This window comes from Palaemon carinicauda, chromosome 19, assembly GCF_036898095.1.
Source record: "Palaemon carinicauda isolate YSFRI2023 chromosome 19, ASM3689809v2, whole genome shotgun sequence".
NCBI classification, from domain to species: Eukaryota; Metazoa; Arthropoda; class Malacostraca; order Decapoda; family Palaemonidae; genus Palaemon; species Palaemon carinicauda.
In genome coordinates this window covers 18,387,159-18,409,844 of record NC_090743.1, presented here as the reverse complement: position 1 = coordinate 18,409,844, position 22,686 = coordinate 18,387,159, and the positions used below count along the sequence as shown (strand labels likewise).

The 22,686-nt window shown below is 41.2% G+C and overlaps 1 protein-coding gene and 1 long non-coding RNA gene across 3 annotated transcripts in view; one reads left to right on the top strand and one right to left on the bottom strand.

Annotated features, from left to right (window-relative positions):
• The window catches only part of LOC137658497 (adhesive plaque matrix protein-like), a 1,563,467-nt gene that overhangs the window by 940,641 nt on the left and 600,140 nt on the right, over positions 1-22,686 (top strand). The window lies entirely within an intron of this gene.
• LOC137658498 (uncharacterized) overlaps positions 8,163-22,686 on the bottom strand; it is a 76,676-nt gene continuing 62,152 nt past the window's right edge. Inside the window, exon 3 of the long non-coding RNA XR_011047344.1 lies at positions 8,163-8,301. This is a non-coding gene — a long non-coding RNA (uncharacterized lncRNA). The remainder of the gene's footprint in view (positions 8,302-22,686) is intronic.

The following is a 22,686-nucleotide window of genomic DNA, read 5'->3' as shown; positions in this document are numbered from 1 at the left end:
GTAGAGAGCGAGAACCCTTCGTAACCCTGTCCTACGACGTTTGATGTCATTGACCTCACGAACCTAGTGGGTCGAGACAAGGAAAGACTCCTCTGCCCAGTTAAGTCCCTCAAGTTTTTTTGGGGGGCTCACACTATGAACGTGAGCTGTGCATCAAACTTGTTATGGTGTTCAGTGAAAGATCCGCCAAAAACCTCTGTCTAAGAAAGCTTTGTCCTTTTTCCTGAGGGAGAAAATTAGGGAAGCCCACCTCTTATGTGAGGAGGAACACTTCGCCCCGTTGAAATTACGGGCTCACGAAGTGAGAGCCATTGCTACCTCTCTGGCATATCAGGAATATATGTTAGTTAGGCTATTCATGGATGCAATTTTCTGGAGGAGCGACTCTGTCTTCGCTTCCCATTAACTTTGAGAGTAGTCTTTGGCAAGTGCTATATCTTGGACCCATACATAGCTGCGGTTTATGTATTAGGCAAAGGAGTTATTAACCCCACTCAACTTTGGTTTATATGCATGTATGAGGGTTTGTGTTTTTATGATAGTCTGAGGACTTCGTCTTGTGGTGCGGTTCCCTCAGTCTAGATAGATAGTTTTTGTCTATGTTGCAGGGTTAGGTGGTTAGTTTTAGTAAGGTTGTAGTTTTTATTATATGGGGCGAAGGTAGTTTCTGACAGACTCTATTGAGTTTTTTGCAGCTTTGCAGGCTTACTCCTGGATAAACACTCATAAGGGAAAGCCACTCTCGAGGCTGTACCTTTGAAATCAGCTACCTTAGCAGGCAAGGAATCAAGGTGTTTTTATCTCCTACAACTCTTGTTGTTTCCCCAACGATGTTCACTGTCTGTTTTCCCTCCTCCAAATGTGTGAATCAGCTATATATATATAACTGCCAGGTAAGTACTATTCATAAAAATGGAGTTTTTATGATAAAACAAAGTTTTATGAATACTTACCTGGCAGTTATATATATATTCGAAGGCCCACCCACCTCCCCTCAGGAGACAGGTTGGGCATAGATGAACTGAAGTCTTGGACACGGGAATGATTCCTTGGACCACCCTGTGATGGGTGTTACCACCTACCTCCCAACCACCACAAGGCGGTTGCCTCGTTTTGAAAAATTCTGCCGATTTAGAGATATCAGCTATATATATATATAACTGCCAGGTAAGTATTCATAAAACTTTGTTTTATCATAAAAACTCCATATTGTTGACTTTTTGTTTTACTTTTGGCTGTGATCAGATCAGCTGACGTCTAGCTGCCGGTCTCAAGAATATGCACGTACGAAGTATTGTTTATACCATTTCTTAACTTATTCAAACCATCTATACAGTTGATATTACATAAGCACCAATGTGTTATAACCTATCATATTTTTTGTTTATTACATTTAAAACAACTCTCTCTCTCTCTCTCTCTCTCTCTCTCTCTCTCTCTCTCTCTCTCTCTCTCTCTCTCTCTCGTAAGAAATAAAACCTTAGTTCACATATGGTAACTTGAGTTTAAGAATGAAATTAACATTAATATTGTTAGTTGTGGCGATCAATTCCTCGCTTCAGGAGGTACAGAAAACAAAAACATGGCATTCGATTACAACAGCTGATTCTCTCTCTCTCTCTCTCTCTCTCGTGTTATACAATAATTACAAATAGATGAAGAAACCAAAATCGGTTTTCTTAAAGTGTCAATTAAATACAAAACGAAAAAATTATACCGTGTATACATCCATTTCAATCATAGCTTAAAATACGGTATCCGATTTTGTCAGCAAACTACTATTTTTTAGGAAACACCAGTCTATTCCAGAAAACTTTTACTCTTTAAATAGTCAATTGCGCTATAATAAAACATGTACTTATGTTTTCAAATTTCGGGTGTGTTTTAAAAATCAAGTATTTTTGACTTCTTTTTGTTTTACTTTTGGCTGATGTGTTGTTTTACTTTTGGCTGTGATCACATCAGCTGATGTCTAGCTTCCGCTCTCAAGAATATGCGCGGTACGAATACATTAACAAAGAATTGTTTACTGTACACCATTTCTTAACTTATTCAAACCATCTATACAGTTAATATTACATAAGCACCAATGTGTTATAACCTATCATATTTATTTTTTAGTAGATTTAAAACCATTCTCTCTCTCTCTCTCTCTCTCTCTCTCTCTCTCTCTCTCTCTCTCTCTCTCTCTCTCTCTCTCTCTCTCTCTCTGAACGTAATAGCGGTAACTTTATTTTTCGATGACTTTAAAAATGGCCTAGTACTTTCTTCTTCTTTTACCTTTTTTGCATATGGTGAGGTGGGTACAAGTTGACTTATAACTGAAGTTAGGAAAAGTATTTTGGATATGGAAAGAACAATTATCTTTCGTAACAGTTTAAAATTATCGTAAATTATCATTCTGTCATTAGCGGCAGTTTGCTATTGTGGATTAAACGCATAAGGAAAAAAACGGTTTCCAGCTTTGCTATGAATTTAGGAATATATATGGATACGATAAGTAAAATATTTGTAATAACATAATGTTTACTAAATGTTTGTTATATCATTAGTTATCACTTTGAGCATGTGTGTTTAATGCGTTCGTTTGTTTATCATGATCGAAGATGGAGTGTAAACAAATGGAAGGTTTCCGTTTCAGGCGGCGTCATAAAGAAAAACATTATATAAATGGCATTCATTTAATTTATTTGGAAGTTCTAAGAAAAATTAAGTAGAACATTGGTAATAACAAAGTCAACATATAATCAATACTTGGTAAGATTGCTGTCAATGCAAAAACTAACCTATACACAGATGTGTAAATGCGTCTGTTTCTTTGTTATGATCAGAGATAAACGTAACCAAAACATTGGTTGTCATTTTTTATCGTGCTTTTTGGCGTGTTTAGGAAACGCATGATATAAAATCGCCTTTAATAATTGTGCCTGTTTTAGTTTAGGGGACTGTAGTATATGCATTAAGTGTTCTGTACATTAAAGGGTAGTTTGTTAACAGTACTACGTAAAGGGAAGGTTTTAAAAGTCTGAATATACATGTTAAATAAATACGTAAATATGGTGTCCCTACTTCGCGGATTTTCAGCTATCGCGGCCGGGTTTGGAACCTATCTACCGCGATAAACGAGGGTTCACTGTACTACTACTAATGAAGTACCTTGTCTTGGACGTTGGTGGACAGTCGCCTCCACCTCTTTCTGCCTTTAACCGTTTGTCACTTGATTTGGTGTACAGTATTCCCTCGAATATCACGGTAGATAGGGACCGAGACCACCCTTCACTATGCTTCAATTGTTTCAAATATGGTCATCCACCCTGGTACTGCAATAATAGTTTATATTAACTGTTCTCCATTAGAACATGGCGGATGCAACAGAAATACAACCTGTGCAAACTGAAAAGAACATCACAAATCAAACGATAAAAGTTGTAGAGAATACAAGAAAGAAGCTGCTATCTTGAAAGCAAATACTGAACATAGTGTATGCCATGCAACAAATGTACTTAATCGACAACTTAATTCTGCTCAAGCTATTAAGGTGCCACGAAAAAGTGATAATTCACTACCCTTTACTACCACAGGGAACCAGTGGTAGCATCTCCCTTAGTGGTAGTGGCCCAGCCATCCGAGTCAAGTGCTCGAGCTGTTACAGCCAGAGCACAAACCTCCAAAGAGGTCAAGATGGCTTCCACACTTCAAAAGTACTATCACAGACAGAATTTTCATCAGGTGTATCTCCCCTAGAGGTGGTAGCCCACCCTTTTGGGTCAAGGGCTTGACCTGTTGAAATTTGAGCATAATCCTTCAAGGAAGTCAGTATGGCTCCCTCCTCTTCAAAAGTTTATTCTCAGCCAGAATCTCTACCTAGAGATGGAAAAACAAGATCTTACAAAGAGGAACAGCTCCCCCTTGTCTTCACCTTCATCTATCCCAAGAATCTGGGCAAGGATGAACCTGCCATCCCCGCTGCGAGGCTCAAACAGATATTTATTTCTTTCGGTGCTTTAAATGGGGCATTCGGTCGACAAATGGCTCACTGTCAAGGGTACCCAATAGTCTTTGTAATATGGCTGGTGTTGGCCAGTTAGCAGAAACTCAGGTGTCAACCAAGTGTGACTAATGCGGAGATGACAGAGTAGTCTCCCACTTTTGGGGCATCATGTTATACTTCCAAGGGGATATAACATTCATTATTTCTCTGTTATTTACAACTAAACTATCCCAATGCTGTTGCCAATTATTATAAATCAAATTTTTGATTCTAGGTAAAAAAAAAAAAAAAATCATTAGAGAATGGGATACCTTCTTGGTAGCAATTCAGCTGCAGCATTCTTTGCCAGTAAATCGGCCTTCTCATTTCCAGACAAAACTATTGGTGCCAGAACCTAGAAAAATGACTGGTTTGTATAGCTAGGAAAAACGGGAATAAACCCATATAAATGACTTGGGTTTGTATAGTTAGGAAAGATACAAATTATCTTGAAAAATTTTAGTATTATTGAATCTAGCAAAATAATAATTTGTAATTTTTTATTAGTTTTGAATTAATCCTAAAATAGCTGAAAATGTATAAATATCAGAGCTGGAAATGCATAAATATTGGAGAAGTGTATTTATTCTGTTGCATATATTTCTGCTTTATGTAGATATCTGTAGACAGGTTTTATCTTTGAATTTCTAAATAAAGTAAGCAATATCAACAGTATAAGAATAAACAAATCACCGATGTAATTATTTTCCATGAATATCTGAATAAGCAGGACCAACTAGTTAAAAATTTACTCGGGGATGTTGGAAAAGTGGGGTAGTATTTTTCAAAACCCTCATGAGAACTGAAAAAATATGAACCAAATAGCATCTTCTTCTCCATCTACCTGTGTACAAGAATTTAATACAATTGTGTTAGCCTTAAATGAGGGCATTTTTCATTAGGAAGTAGGCCTAAACATTGTTGAAATTTTCCAATTTTTTTTTTCAGGTGTGGTAGGAAAGAACAATTAATTTCCTCTGAAGATGACAGTGATCTTAGTTGATGTTTTTACTCTCAACTCTGCTCTAGAAAGTTATTCCATATTGTACAGTACTACAATAGCTAGGCTTTTCTTATCACTCCTAAATTTTTTCCTTATGGTAAATATGGGACAGCTTTAATATTCATTTTGATCCTCCGTTTAGGTTTTTCATAACAAGGGAGATAAGAAGATTTAACTTGTTTCCTCACCTAAAGTTTTTGTCTCAAATATCTTAGGTGTTAGGACTAATTTAGACAAATAGTCAACGTCCCATGTAATAGCACTGTATATATCTAAGTATAAGGCCTAGTGAGGCCCATATGAGCAGTACATCAGTATTTGAGTGTACCTTTTTGTAAGCATGGGGACTGCTAACACCCCTAACATTGTTGAACTTTATGTGTAATTAAAAAAGTTGTGAAATCGCCAAAAAACATAACTAAGGGCTTACATTAAAATAAAACCTTTGTTTATAAGAGGGGATAACTTTATAAATATTGGGGTTGTGTCTTTTCTTATTCTCTTTTTGGCAATTAAAATTTCTTCATAATCGTACTATTGGAAACTTGAGTATAGTATATCATTTTGAAGACTTGAATATTCAATTGATATTCATATTATTCCTCTATACATTTTGATAAATATGTAGTCTACATTTATATCAAATTTGTGCATGCTAAATTATCTTAATATATTGTCAAGTATGTGTATTTTTCACCTAAATTAACGTTATTAACGTAGATCCTACAAGGTTTTCTGTGAAATATATTTTTTCATTGCTTTACTTCCAAAACATAATTTTCTCAGTTTCATTCTAGATTGATTAGAAATTTCTTAAAATGTTACTTGCCTACGCCATCAATATCTACAGGGAATTAGTACTTTTCGTAAATATTCCCAAATATATTTTTTCCTAGGAGAAAAAATTAACACAGAACATATGGGTCTGCTACAAAGCCGCAAGTATGGAGGACCATTTGTTCATGTATATTTTTGATGAACCTGAGTGTTCACATCATTATCAAGTAAGTTTATACGTATGCAAATGGAGTTTATGTTGCAATGGTTTTTTATATGTGCACTATTTTCTTCCGATATTTGCTTCTCCATTTCTTGTACTCGAATTCTTGTAGCATATATCTGCCGATGAACAATGGTATACAGTAGCTACTTTTTTTCCCCCTATTTTTAGTTGTCATGTCATAATTTTCATTGATAAAAAGGAGAATAGATTAGGTAAAACTATTTTCAATCAATTTTAGGGCATTGCCATGATAGCAATGCTTGCAAATCAAATATTGTACCCACTTTAAAAATTTAATCTCCTTATGTGAAGTAGAAAATAGGTTAGTATAATTTTTTTTGCCCTCAAGCAAATTCGCTATACAGTACTAGTATTTTTCTCCCTTTGTCTTTAACAACAAAGTTTTTATTCCAGGTGGGAGTGACCTACCACAGTAATGTTCTTCCTAGGTTTTTCTTAAATGAAAAAGTCTAAGTATACGATGTCTTTATAGTTTGATTACTTTTATAACCTGGAGTATCACTTTTTTTATAACTCCACATTCAACCTACCAATTTCCCTTCATTATTGTTTAAGCTAGGAAGCAGCCAATCTTATCTTGAATTTAATTGGAAATATTATGCTGCCTACTGAAGTAGAGTACTTTTTGTAGATTGAAGAAATTTTCTGGCTTACAGTTCATAATTTCAGTTTATTTAATATACTAGTTACAAATTTAACAAATTGATATTTTGGTTAACATTGGTAGACTAGCAGCAAAAATGTGTAGGTAGTCAATACAAAGGGAATTATTTTGTTAGAATAATACATATTTATATATACAGTACTGTAGGTGTTCACAAGTAAATTAATTGAATAAAACTATTTATAAATTGTAAGGAGAATTATTGTTAAAATATTCATCTTTTACAGGAAAATGGCAGACTGTCCACATTATTTAAATCTATCCTTGAATCTCAATACCAAGCCTTCAACTCCTTGAACCCCCAAGCTATGAATATCTGCGTAAGACCTCATCACGCTAGGGTATATCTTCACCACAACCTCCTCAGCTGGGCCTAACAGCGGCAGGTAGGATCTACGTCACTCTCAATCAACAGGAGCAGCTCTGCTAGGCCATGTTTCCATCAACACAGGCTGGTCCCTCAACTGCATATGTAGGGTGCCTAGTTAAACTGGAAATCTTTACATCAAGTCAAATTTTATTCTTCCACGAGTAACTAAACTGGAGCCCATCAGTATCAATTTGAGCAATTAGCTGGGACCAATTTTCATTAACACTAGCGATTGGACCCCGTCTATAGAGATTCAGTCTCCATCTCCCTCAGCACTTGTAGCAAAGCATGGTAAGAGGACAGGCAGCCACCTACAGTCTGAATCAGAACGACTTAAACATAGGAAATCAGTCCTGTCTTCATCAACAACAATGGCAGTTCTGCTAAATTAATTTTCATCAGCATACATGATGATGATCTTTGTCAGTGTCATTGATATAGACATGTCACCTGCTCGGCCTGATCTCTTTTAGCACAAGTATTGTAGGCAAGCTCTATTTTTACAAATGTCAGCAGCTTTGCTACCCCCCCCCCCCCTTTTCTTCAGCACTGGCAACTGGTCCCCTCTACTTCTTTCATACAAGTAGATGGGGGGGGGGGGGTTCTATATTAATACTTATATCTGCTAGCTCTTTTCTTCATCATTACCAGTAGATCAGCTATGAATCATCACAAAGATGAGCAGCTATACTAGGTCTGTCTTGTCCAACAAACACAGGGAGCCTGGGTAGGGGTCATCTCTATCAATACAAGCAGTTGGAGTTCCATCATCATCGACTCACCGCAGGGCTGGCTGCTCGGCTCAGCTTCCATCAACGAGGGTAGAAGTGTCCTGTCTTGCACAAGCAGCTTTTACTGAATCCTCCCCCCCCTGTACATCAACAAAGGCCACTTTGCCAAGACAACCTGTATCTCCATCAATAGGAGAGAAGCTTTGCTAGGCCCTCCTTCCATTTTTTTTGACACTGTCAGATAATGCTCCATCTAATTGACAGACATGACTGTTCGGTTGGGTCTGCCTTTTTGTAACTGGACACCAGTTACAGATATCTTCAAAACCAGCTGGATGCTGTGGAGACTAATACATGAGGAGAAATGGAGACCTTCCATCCCAAATGGTCACTGGCTTGAATTTTCTCAACGTCATTGCAATCTCAATACCATCTTTCTTTTATACCCTAGGTACCAGTTTGATCACTGCACTAATGGTCTGGAATAAATTAAAACAAAGCATTAATAATTTTCATTCAAATCTTAATTTTAAAAACATGATTAACTAGCACGATAATTCAACACATTCATAATGTAATTCTGACTGATGTCTATTCCCACAATGAAATATTCCAATCTACTATAATCATCTATATATAATCCTTTTATATAGCCTTATGGGTCTACATAAATTGACCATCTATTTCTTCTAACATATACCATAATAGGTTGGTTTAATTTTGACAATTCTATTTCTACATAAGTTAAATTGCTACAGATAAAAACCTGTAATTAGATATTGATTTGTTCTGTAACTGGTGTACAAACATTATTTATTAGAATATTTTTTTTAGCGAAGCTGAAAGGACAAGCCATTAAAATTTAGCGAGGTATAACTACCCAACCCGATATTTAGCGGGAGGGAAAGGGGGTTAGTTAGCTACCCCTCCCACACCAGTGAATGAGATCACTTTGCTTATGGCTCGGATGGTGATCATTCATTGCCGCTCTCCATCCTCACCAAATATTTTTGACTGCCATTAATGCATTTTGTGCTCTCTCTGTTTCAGTGTGTGTGTATGGCGCCTTCTGCTGACCATGCCCTGGATTTGAAGGCCGGCCCTGCAGTACCTTCATGTCTGCCGAGGACATCGATCCTCACACCCTTTGTCCCATTTGCATTGGTCAACAATCACAGTGATTACTTGTAATGAGTTTCGGGAGTGGTCTGCCTCCCAGTGGGAAAGATTTGGGCACCGGCGGAAGAAATCTTAAGTGGGATTCTTCTCCTTCGAAGTAGAAAATACCCAAGACTTCTTCCACTTCCTGAAGTTCCTCCAAACCTCCTGGTTGTTTGGTCTCTTCCGAGAGACCATTAAGTAGTAGCGCAGGCCCTTTAACACCTGGTCAACCTTGGTCCTTGAGAGATGCTGTCACTCGCCCTAGGAGTGGTCATCCTTCGGGTTACTGAGTCCGCCCTCCAAGGATAACCTACTGCAACTCCTTTGCCTTGATGCTAATGGAAAGCTCTTGTCTACATCAGAGGTAAATCCTATTGCCTGCGTTGATGTTGTGGTGTCAGAGGCGTCATCCGGTGCCCATCCTGCCAACACCCCTGCCCTTCAGACTCTTCCGCCGTTGCTGTTGACTGTACTTCCCGTCCCGCCCCACTGCTGAACATGCTTTGAGGGGGAAGTAAAGTTCTTTGTCCGTCTCTCCTGCGAGTGTTCCTTCCCCTCTGCGTAGTTCACTCAAGAGGTCAACTTGCTGATCCACCGGCCCCCAAGAGGGCGTTTTTGTTCTCACCCTCCTCTTTGTCTTAGATGTGTCCCTTCATCATTAGTGAAAAGGCACCTCTTTGGCTCTTCAGTCTTGTCTACACCGTGTTCCTCGGCATAGGAGCCTCCTCGTCAGTTATCTTCGGGCCCTTAGCCTTCTACCGCTGTGTAGAATCTTACTACTTGCCATCCTCGTGCGCTCGTCGCCAGCCAACGTGTCGTTGACCTGCGCCCCATGTTCCTGCGCAACGCTTTTCTACTCATCAGCACACTTGCGCTCCATCTGAGCTGTCAGATAATGTTCAAGCTGCACTCCAGCACATTATATCTCTCCCCAACGCATCAGCAAACTCCAGCTTGCCAGCACTCCCCAGCGTGGCCACTGTCTTTGGCACTCTGAAGCCCTCTAAGTCCAGTGCTAAGATTGCTCAACAGCTCTCTGACTTCGCCTCTCGGCAATTGGGCTCTTCCCACCTCCTAGAGTCCAGCAGAGGAGGTACCATAAGGTTGTGGATGAGCCTTGTCCAGCTCTTCCACTCCTCTCTGGAAAAGCTAACCAAGGGGGGGTTATAAAGAGACTCCAACCGTCAGGTCTTTCTCGGCAGCAAAGACCCTCAATCAGGAGGTCACAAAGTATACAATGCAGGCTACTTCGTGGCTTGATATTTGGTTGGGGACCCTAGGAATTCTGGTACGGACCAAAGGTTTTTCCAAAGAAAGTAACAGGTACGTTATGGAAACCTTCCTCCACTCAGGACTTTCTTGCCCACCTAGTCTCGAACTAGTGGGCAAACACCAACTTGAAACGTCGTGATGCAGTGTCAAAAAGATTACATCAGCAGGTCCCTAATGCTGAAATAGTTAGGCTCAGGAACTCCTCTCTAGAAGGATCCTCTCTTTTTGAGCCGAAGGATGTAGAGCAGGCTGGTGAGATGAAGGAGAAAGTCTCCCAGGACTCGCTCCTCCATAGGGCGTCGATATCCAGGCCCTACAAACCATCAGTAGCTCGGCAATCTAACCCAGTCAAGATGACAGCAAAGAAGACAGTGTCTAAGAAGCTCTTTCCAACCAATGACGGGAAAGGCACCAAGTCCTTCAGGGGAGGAAAATATCTTAAAGGGAGTGGCTGCTGTTCTCAGACGCTTCGCTTCAAAAAATAAAAGAGTGGAGTGCCCCATGCTGCTCCACACTACCTCAGGCCTCTGGTCAGTTGGTTAAATATTTCCACACATCTCTAGAGATGAAGGCCGTCTCCCTGGCCCTTCAACAGTTCCATCAGTTCATGGGCGGCCACTCTGTGGCGGGGATGAGCGACAATACCACAGTAGTGGCTTACATCATCAAACAAGGAAAATAGTCACTGAGCATTTACATTGCAGTAATTAACCCCTTGAGCAAAGAAGAATTGTTTGGTAATCTCAGTGTTGCCAGGAGTATGAGGACAGGAGAATGTGGGAAGAATAGATCAGACTATTTGTGTCTGCTTAGGCTAAGACAAAATGAACGGTAACCAGAGAGGGATCCAATGTAGTATTGTCTGGCCAGTCAAGGACCCAATAACTCCCTATTGGTAGTATCTCGGGACTTAGTTAATGAACTTTAAAAATTTTCACCTTATCACTGTATCTTCTTATAAGTGCTATATGATCTGCCTGGAATCAAGACCTAGTTCAACAAACAAAAATTTAAAAAAGGGATTTTGACGAAGGAAAAATCTATTTCTGGGCGAGAGACCTGTGCCGCCCAGTGAAATGCACCTTAAGCACCATTTCTAAGGTATATAACTGCTATATATTACCAGAGAAAAATTGCATAGGAATGCCAGGTTGAACCCAGCACGCTCACCTATATAAGGTGTCGGTATATTACTGGGGCGAGATAAATCATAACCAGAGGCCTCGCACCAATTAGAGATTTCCTCTTCAAAATCCCTGAAACAGCGAGGTGCCGTTCAACATCTATGCTGCGTAAGCTACTACTACCAACCCAACCCACGCTAGTGAACTCACCCCCTATAGCACCCCAAGTCCCCTATAGCACCCCAAGTTTGGGGCCCAAGCAGGGAGGGATTTCGAGGATGGGTTCACTGGGCGGCACAGGTCTCTCGCCCAGAAATAGATTTTTCCTTGGTCAAAATCCCTTTTCTGGGCTCAACCTGTGCCGCCCAGTGAAATGGTACAAGAGAAATGGTCCCAAACTTGGAAATAACCTGAGAGGAAAACAATTAAAGACATGGTAACATCAAATGGTTTACTCAAACGTATATAAGAATAAGAGGTATATCCTCTCTAATATTGAAAAGTAATAAAGATAACATGAAATCACTCTCTTAAGGAGGGATGACAGGGACAGCTAGGTATTAGCAGTCACAGGATAAAATCTAAATTACAACATGATTGAAAAGGTAACATGAGTGAAAACAACAAAAACAATTCGTGGAATAAGAGCAATTGATATAATAAAATGTTACACTGTACTGGTATAGCTCATGTATAACAAAACCAAAAACCAAGGTAGGAACTGTAAGTAAGGCAGGTAAGAGGAAGAAGATAGCAAGACATGGTTAGTTAAGACTCAGCATGTTCAGGTGGAACCACATTCCCCGCTGCTACTGTAGCGAATTTAAGGGCTTCCAGAAGTTTTAAATAGTGTCGCTTAAATACTGTTGGGGACTTCCAGCCTGTATATTTAGTAAGTTCAGTGAAATTCATGTAATGAAAGTAGTTAACTGAGGTAGCTACAGCTCGTATATCATGGACATGGGGGAATGAATCAGGATTAGCCTGTTTAATGAAATATAAAATTTGTTGCCTGACCCCTTTGAGGGTAATGGTACTACCATGTTCTTTAATGAATAAGGGCCCTGAGGACTTATAGGAGGTTCTATTTAGTAGGATTTCAGGGTGGTTACGAGACATAGTGATGGGTCCGGAGGAAGCGGAACAATCTTCCAGGAGGACCACCTATCCTGGGGATTCTCATTTTTGGCTAAGAAAACTTTGTCAGGAGAGAGGAGAACTTTCCCTGACGAGAGAAATTCAATATGGCCCGGGTCCCTAGTCAAGGCTGCAAGTTCTGATATTCTGGCGCCAGAAACTAGGCTCATAAGGAATAAGGTCTTCCTTAACAAGGGTATATAATCACACGAGTCATTGAGGGTCTCGGATGCCAACTTGAGGACATCATTCAAAAACCAGGAAACCGAGCTAGGGCGAATAGATGGTTTCAATCTGGCGCAGGCTTTTGAGATTGATGAGAATAGTGGATCTGTTAGGTCTATGTTAAACCCGATATGGAAAATCTTCTTTAGAGCAGATTTAAGTGTGGTAATAGTGTTGGCTGCCAGACCTGACACAAAAAGGGATCTGAAGAAGGTTACAGTCAGATTCATAGTCATTAATTCGACCTTTGAGTCTTACGAAAATTTTGCAAGCTTCCTAACCGCTGAATCGTATTGGCGAAGGGTGGAATCCCTTTTGTTAGACTCCAAAAATAAAGTATTTTGCGGATCGATGTCTGCACCTTTTTGGGCTGCAAATTTCATGAAGTCCATAAATCTAGGGGGCACTGAATGTTTGAGGAAGCGAACACAGTGCAAGTTTGTACTATTTGCATAAGAATTGGGTTGGGTATCTGATGGGGATGGAGACCCAATTCCAGTATCAGAGGAAACCAATTGCTCTTGGGCTAATTGGGAGCCACGAGAGCCACTTGTCCCCTGAAAGTCCGGAGTTTGTCCAGCACCTTCATCAGCAGATTTACCGGTGGGAACAAGTAAATCTTCTCCAAAGTGTTCCAGTCTAGGGACATTGCGTCCAAGGCATAAGCCCAAGGGTCCAGGTTTGGGGCTACATAACATGCTAGTTTGTGATTGGACTCTGTTGCAAAGAGGTTTACTTAGAGACCTGGGACAGGATCCAACGGAATGACTTCAGATCTAGAGACCATTCCGACTCCAACGGGGTTGTCCTCGAGAGTGCGTCCGCCACTACATTTCGTACTCCCGCGAGGTGGACGGCTGACAAGTGCCACTGATTTGATGCCGCTAACGAAAAGATCGTTAACACCACATGGTTGATGTTGCCTGACTTGGAACCACCTCTGTTTATGCAGCGGACTATGACTTCGCTGTCGAGAACCAGTCTTATGTGTTGTTTCTTGGCTGGGGATAGTCGTTTCAGAGTTAGTAAGACCGCCATGGCTTCTAAGATATTGATGTGAAATTGTTGAAGCATCGTCGACCATAGTCCCTGAACCTTCCTGTGCTGGGAGTATCCTCCCCAGCCTGTCAAGGAGGCGTCTGTGTGGATAACGAGTTTTGGAGGTGGGTATTGTAAGGGGACTGACTTTGCCAGGTTTTTGGCCTTTGTCCATGGCTGGAGTCTCCTCCTCAGAACTGGAGGAAGACGAGCTTTTTTGTCCCGATACCTTTCATTCGCTCTGGAGCGCCAAACTCTGTTTATGTCCTTCAGTCTGGCCTTCAGTAGGACATCTGTCATTGAGGCGAACTGTAAGGAGCCCAGGATCCTCTCCTGGCTCCTTCTGGACGTCAGCTTGTCCTTGAGAAAACGTTTCGTGCTCTTTGCTATTTCCGTTCTCTTGGCTTTGGGGAGAGATAAGGTATGGGAGCGTAAATCCCACTGTAGTCCTAGCCACTGAAATTTGGACTCTGGGACCAGCCGAGACTTCCCGAAGATGATCTGGAACCCTAGGTGTTGTAGGACTTGAATTACTTTGTCCGTTGCCTTGAAACAGTCCTCAACGTTGTCTGACCAAATGAGCCAGTCGTCTAGGTATGCAGCTACCTGAATTCCTTGGGTTCGTAACTCCTGGATTACTGTTTCTGCCAACTTTGTGAAAATTCTGGGAGCAATATTGAGCTCGAATGGCATTACTTTGAACGTGTAGGCCTGGTTGCCTAGTTTGAATCCTAGGAATGGTCGGAAGTGCCTTGCTATCGGAACGTGATAGTAGGCATCTGTAAGATCTATGGAGGTGGTGACGGCCCCACGGGGAAGTAAGGTCCGCACTTGAGAAACGGTTAGCATGCGGAACTTGTCGCATTGAATGAACAAGTTCAGACGAGAGATCTAGAATGACTCTTCGATTGTCTGAGCCTTTCTTTGGCACGCTGAACAAGCGACCTTGAAATCTCAAATGTTTTGCTTCTTTGATTGCGTTCTTTTGCAGAAGATCTTGAACAAATAAAGTCAGCTCCTCCGTTGGAAGTTGATGGAAACTGGTCGGTGGAGGGGGCCCTTCTATCCAAATCCACCCCAGACCTCTGGAAATTATGCTGAAGGCCCAATTGCTGAACTTCCAATGGTGCCGGAATGCATAAAGCCTTCCCCCTACCTGAGAGCTTTCAATAGCTTGATGTGGATTTGCCTCCACGTCCTCCGCGTGATCCTCAGCCACGGTAGAAGGATTTTCTGCCACCTCTGTTGTGAAATGATCCCCTTGTTCCGGAACCTCTACCACGTTGGTAACCCTGAGAGGAACCCCGGGGTTCGTAGTTGGGGTTAAAGGCGGGGGAGGTGGCAAAGGAGGTGGAAGGCACCTGACTCTGGGGAACCAACACATTGTTGTTGGGGGTGGCCTTTGGAGGTGGAAGGTTGATTTCTCTGTGCCACCGGGATAGGCTGTACGACTGGAAGAGATTGGCGGTATTGGGAAGAGTGGTACGGGCGTAGCCTCTTCCTGCCTCGAGATTGAACGCTTGGCTGTTCAAACTTTCGTTTGGGCACGAGGCCCCAGCGAACCTTGAGGCTCTGATTAACCCTAGCCGCTTCCGCAAGGACATTATTCACTAGGTCTTCCTGAAACAAGTCCGGACCCCAGAAGGGGGCCTTAATAAGTTTATTCGGCTCATGCCGAATGGTAGGCTCAGCTAGCACATGCCTACGGCAACGGCATCTAGCTACTAGAAAGTCGTAGGCATCTGACAAAAGTGATTGAAGTACTGTAAAGACTTCATTAGAACTTTAAAAACCGACTCCTCTTCGTATGTGAGAGAGCACCTCTGCCATTGTCCCGGAATTAAGAGTTCTACTAAACCTGGTCCGGGTTTCAAACTCAAGACGGATTAAGGATTCCGGGAGCCTCGGGAGTTTCTCGCTGAACTGTGTCGAAGCACAGTCAGCCGCTAGTTTGCCAGAAGTAAAAGTGGCCTGAATATTGTGCCAGCACTCGTTGTCTGACGGGAGCAAGAGAGATGTTGGGTCTGTCTTTCGTATTTGTGGCAATGGTTTGTCTTCGGCGATGGCCTGAAGAGCTAGCTCCATCATTTTTGTAATGCATGGAGTAGGGGTTTGCTCGTCCACAAGGAACATGGTATAGGAATTCCTGTGGGGGTCAGCATAGTGTTGACACAATCCCATTCGCCCAATGTTCGAACCCAAGTAGATTGGGCTAGCTCCTTGGGATAAATAACGGTCTCTTTTGGGACCTTGTCCAATCTAACAAGAGCCTCCTCGGTCAGCCGGAAGAAGCCGGGGAAAGGGAATTTAAGACCAGGAGGGAAGAATTCAAAGTCGTTGACCGGCCGGGTGCCACAACCTTCGATGGTCAACATGCCATCAGTGTAGGGAGAGTGCAAGGCCATTTTCCAAGGATTATTTTTAGTGAAGGGTGGGAGCTTAGAGGCGTCCGGGATGATGAATTGTTGCTGCTGTGGCAACCCCTGTCTCAAGAGGCCCTCTATGAGACCCTCTTGGGTCTGCAGCCTGCCCGTGATGGAAGACATCATCGAACCAATCTGCATCAGCAGTTTAGATGAAAATTCCTCCGGGTCGAAGGACGCCGGAAGAGGTGCGTAGGCTGTCTGCGCTCCAGGGTCGTGAGTGGGAGGGGAGGCGACAGCGGAGTCTTTGGGGACTCTAGAGCGAGAAGCCTTTACAGACTTCGAAGATTTAGAAACCTTCCGAGTCTTAAGCAAAGGCCTCTTCTGAGACTTTACTTTAGGGGGAACCGGGCGGGATTTGGTAACAGACCCGTGGTCCCCCGGGAAACCCTGAAAAGAAGTAGTATTAGAGGATGTAGAGAAAGACAGGCTAAGAAGAGGAATCTTATCCCAAGATCCACCTGCCTCACCTACCTGGTTCTGGCTCATCAAGAGCCATAGGTTCCACGTCCAGGTTCATAGCGGTGACGTCGTCAGTGATAGGGTCGTTGGAAGGTCCTAAATCCGTAGGGAGGCCGATCATTGCGTTAATGGCAACTGCTGCTGATTATTTAGCATTCGGGTATAATAGGTTGCAATACTCCTCCGATAGTACATAAGGCTGCTTTGCCTTTACGTTTCGAGCAAAGCCACCGACCCAGACTTTCAGGGTTGCCCGGGCTGAAGTCTTAGCAGACTGGGAGCTCTGAAAGAATATGCTTCGTTAAGGATAGAAATCCGGAGGAGTAAGGATATAGTAATTATCAAGGAATGAATCGATCAAAATTGTAAGAAACAGACATGGAAATAAAGGTTAAACCATGTATAAGGTTGGATCGAAACTGAGATACTCACCGAATCCGAGGAGAGGGTGGAGATCAACTCATAGCATATGAGGCAGTTATCCGGGAGCCAAACCACCATGCCGTCCACCTGGACACCACAGTCGGCATGGGACCTACACACTTCGTGGCCGCAGGGTTGCTGGAGAACGGCCGCGCAGGCTGTCATTTGGCAACGGACCATCTTTAATAGGAATGATCCATGAGTACCCCATAACAGATATCTTACAAAGGAACCCGGGGGGTCCGGGTATTAAGATTAAATCAGCATGCACTTCAGCATATAGGATCATGGTATGTAAGCTTAAGATATCTCAGAGGGACCCGGGGGGACCGGGTAAGATAAGTCAGGGTACACTTGAATATAAGCTAAGAGAATATTTCTAATAGTTAAGATATCTCAGAGAGGCCCCGGGGGGGGGGCCGGATATTAACCCTGGATAGGTACGGTGGGTCGTTTGCGACCCCGAGCGTCAAAAAAAAACAGGTTTTTCTCACGTGACTCACCCCTGTGACTGAATTTGTGGGTGATCGACCTGCAGGAGGTGTCTCCCCTACACGCTCTAGTAGTGTCCAGATGTGCATTGCTGTAGCTGTACTCCTTCCCCGATTTCTGAGACGCGTCGGGGTCGTTCGCGTCCGAGTTTACCCTTCTGAGGTAGTTTGCATAATTATCAAAGTTATTACGTATTATGAAATTGTCGTAGAATGGTGCAACTTGTATAGGTTATCAGTTGTGGAAAGTCTTGGTGGATTGTTTGGCTACCATGTGCATGTTTTTTTTTTAGTTAAAATGTCGTTCATCACCACGAGGACCATTTTACCGCGAGTGCCCCTTTTTCATTTTTTTTCATTTTTTTGCCAAGTCATTTTTCCGTAAGATATTGCCAAAACGTGTCGTAAAACTTTTGCTTGTTTAGTGTTGGAAAGTGTGTCTAGATGATCTGGCTACCCATGCATGACTTTGTTTTTGTCAGATACGACGTAGTTATTGGTATATTGGGTATTTAACTGCGGTTACCAATTTCTGTTTTTTTTTCAATATTTGTAAAAATTACTACGTAGTAAGGAATTGCCGTATATTATTCATTTTTTTTTCATGTTTATGTGTTAGAAAGTGTGCCTTGATGGTTGGGCTAACATGTGCATGTCTTTTTTTTTATCTGAGATGTCGTATATTAGAATGTCGGGCATTTTACCGCGAGTGTCCCTTTTTAATTTTTTTTTATTTTTTTGCCAAGTCATTTTTCCGTAAGATATTGCGAAATAGTGTCGTAAAACTTTTGCTTTTTTAATGTTGGAAAGTGTGTCTAGATGATCTGGCTACCCATGCGTGATTTTGTTTTTGTCAGATACGACGTAGTTATTGGTATATTGGGTATTTAACTGCGGTTGCCAATTTCTGTTTTTTTTTCAATATTTGTAAAAATTTACTACGTAGTAAGGAATTGCCGTATATTATTGATTTTTTTTTCATGTTTATGTGTTAGAAAGTGTGCCTTGATGGTTGGGCTAACACGTGCATGTCTTTTTTTTTATCTGAGATGCCGTATATTAGAATGTTGGGCATTTTTCCGCAAGTGCCCCTTTTTACTTGTTTTGCATTTTTTTGCTTAGTCATGTTACCGTAAGGAATTGGCAAGTAGAGTCGCAAAACTTATATTTTTATAGTGTTGGAAAGTGTTTCTAGATGATCTGGCTACCCATGCCTATTTTTTTTTAGCCAGATATGGCGTATATATAAGTATGTGTTCGATTTTCCTGTGATTGCCATTTTTTCGTTTTTTCCCATTTCTTTCAAAATTACTACGTACTAAGGAACTATCACAGAGTAATATTTCATTTATATGTTTATTTGTCGGAAAATATGCCTTGATGGTTTGCCTAGCACGTGGCTGAAATTTTTTTTTTCTGAAATGCCGTATATTAGAATGGCCATTTTTCCACGAGTGCCCCTTTTTATTTGTTTTGCATTTTTTTGCTTAGTCATGTTACTGTAAGGAATTGGCAAGTAGTGTCGCAAAACTTATATTTTTATAGTGTTGGAAAGTGTTTCTAGATGATCTGGCTACCCATGCCTATCTTTTTTTTAGCCAGATATGGCGTATATATAGGTATGTGTTCGATTTTCCGGTGACTGCCATTTTTTCGTTTTTTCCCAATTCTTTCAAAATTACTACGTACTAAGGAACTATCACAGAGTAATGATTCCTCTAGATGTTTATTTGTCGGAAAATTTTGTTTACTTTTTTTTTGATTGAATATCATCAAATTTTTTTAGCTAAAATATTGTTTTACATTTTTTTTTTCGATTTTATTTCCCTTCAAAAAAAATTTTTTGGGTCAGAATTTTAATTTTATATTCGTAAAATAATCGACAATTATCCAGCAACCCACCATACAATTTTTATGCATATCCAATAATAATTAGATTAGTAAATAACACCTTGAAATTGACATACCCTTCCTACATTTCAAGTGGCAGATTAGGGAGTCTGAGTCAGTGTGGTTGGCGGCCATTTTGTGGACATATCCGAAGCGTAAGCTGCCCTATCTATATATATTCTTGTTCCCTATAGAATTTGTGATATTTTGGTATATTTTTACCTGCATAAATATCATATTATATATTAAATATATGTATTTTTTTACGAAATTTCCAAGTACTCAAAAAATTACCTTTAGATATGGCCCCTGATATAAATGTAATTTACAAAATAATGAAGATTTTTTTACATATTTCTATTTTAGGATAACATATGTTTATTCCCTAAAAAAATTAGCCACTTCCTATTTCATTTGGGTACCCAAAAAAATTCATGAAATTTGGACAATTTTTTTTGGCCAAAAAAAGTTACCCTTTTTTTCTCATTTCAGATCTTCACCTCCATGGGTCTGACTTCATCCAAAATACATCAAGATGTGTCCTAAACATTCAAGAATCAATTCCTAAAAGGATTTGTGTATATATGTATAAACTTTTTTTTTATGAATTTTTATGTCAGGTCTTTTTTTTTTTCTACTTAATTTTTTAAAATATTTGTAATAAATAGTTTTTCTGCAGATGAGTAGTATTTATCTTTACAGTTGTTTTAAGCATTCATTGAAGTTTTTTTTGGCAAAAGAAAAAAGGAGGTTACTGCAAAAACGGATTTTTCAAGAATTTTTTTTGGCGTCGGGGTCGTTCGCGTCCGAGTATACCCTTAAAGGGGTGTCCGAGGACCGTACCTATCCAGGGTTAAACTTAAGTCAGGATGCACTTAAATGTAGAATAAGGATATGTAACAGTAATCCTAGAAAATAAACCTCTGAGAAAAAATTTTAGTTCCGTATTATGATCATTTCAAAGTGAATTGTCCATGGCGAAAGATATAGTTTCCCGTCCATAATGTAAAAGAGTAGAGTCGTAATATTAAAATCAGTCCCGTCAGACCCGGGAAGCAGTTGCGGGGGGCCCGGAGGCCTAGCAATCTGTCGTAAGACACACTCATTAAATTCAAACCTTCATAGCAAGATTCCCCAGTGACGGGAGAAAACAGGACAGTTCCGTGACACACGGGACGGACGGGAAAACTGGTAGCATGACAAAGCACTCAATGTAAAACTGGTAAGAATTAATCATAAAGGGAGTTCCGTAGGTTGCGGAACATACTTGTATCCTAACAAACACAATAACTCTCCATATCCAGGGTGTAATTTAAAATAATACGGATTCCGTCGAGTACGGAAATAGTAAAATTGCAACCCGGCCGAGCCTAGTTCTCTCTCCTCGCCGCTGATGGTCAATCAGGGCGGCGGGGAAGAAAACGGGAACGACCAGGTACATGTGTACTGGATGAAAACCCCGGGGGAAGTCTCGCCACCCACTAATGAATCGTAATAAATCCCGGTAGGGATGAGGGGGAGGGGAAGGTGGTGGGAGAACTGAGGTACGAGAAGACTCGGCCGTAGAGTTAAACCACACACAATGAACAGTAGGAGAGGGACCCCTGGGTTGGGGGCGAGATAGTGGGGAAGCGAGAACAAGTCCATGAGGGGGAACAAGGAGATCACGTGATAATATGAGACAGAAATACCAACCCGTCCGATATAACTAAGTACATAAAAGCCTGGTTTGTAATCGGATACGGAACAGAGATCATAACAGAACAGTAATAATGATCAACTAAATATCAAATAATGTAAGCATTGAACTGGAATAAGCATGCATAAAACAAATCAGTAAGAGGGGGACGCAGGAGATGGCAGGGGGGGGTATGACGGGGAGCCTGTAGAGCGGGTGAGACGCTCTGATCACGGGTACCAACTGAATCTACTGCGGATAGATGTCGACAGTAAGATGCTAATAACTGCCTCTCGTAATAAAATATCCGTGTCTCGAGAGTCCCACTCAAACTAAATAATGATACTAGATGGTAATCGTAGCGTAAACAATGATAAATATTGAAACTGACAATAAATAAGGCATGAGCGAAACCAACTAGACTGAGCCCGAAGGCAGGCATGCCAACCGAGAACAAGCTATGATGAATAGATGATCTAAAAATTAAACTGGATCTAAAAGACTCGCAATAAAAATAGGTGTAATGGTGAAATAACTCCAAATAATGTTCGAAACGGATAACGATCAGTAATGAAACTCATTGTGAAACGTGACGAACGAGCAAGGGAGGGGAGCGCGCCAAAAGACTTCGGACGGTCGGAACATCGAGACAATAACACTTGAATAATTAACAATAAAAAGCAATGCTACCTCCCAAAGCTCAAAACTCATAGATCTGGTACTTAACTTGGATGGGGAGACCTGAGAGTCCGACATCAGAGCAAAAAGCGTAGAAAACACCAAAGAAACACCAGACAAAAAAACGCGAGACGTATCCAGTACGGGTGCTATAATAGGAGTGAGTTCACTAGCGTGGGTTGGGTTGGTAGTAGTAGCTTACGTAGCATAGATGTTGAACGGCACCTCGCTGTTTCAGGGATTTTTAAGAGAAAATCTCTAATTGGTGCGAGGCCTCTGGTTATGATTTATCTCGCCCCCAGTAATAAACCGACACCTAGTGTAGGTGAGCGAGCTGGGTTCAACCTGGCATTCCTATGCAATTTTTCTCTGGTAATATATATAGCAGCTATATACCTTAGAAATGGTGCTTAAGGAGCATTTCACTGGGCGGCACAGGTTGAGCCCAGAAATTTATTTTTCGTAGGAAAAAAAAAATCATGGGATTCTGGTAACATTCTATGGTAGCAAGCTTCCCACCCACACAGGGTAGGAGCTGCAGAGTCATTGGTACCCCTTGCTAATGGTCAAGATTTGAGGGATGGATGAGGCAGACCATGTAGACTGAGGGTTGGATGAGGTGGGTAATGTAGATTAAATTACTCGGGTTTGTATAGCTAGGAAAAAAATTTTTTTTAAACTTTTACTTTGTTCCTATGTGAAATACAAACCCTTGTCATTTAAAAGGCAGTCTTCCTCAGGTGGGAGGAAGTCTGTGAAACACAAGGCATCCACCTGACCCTTGATCCATGGGATAAAAATCAAAATATCTAACGACTTGTATGGGAAGCAATGTCCAAATATCAACCTTGTGAAGAGGTGC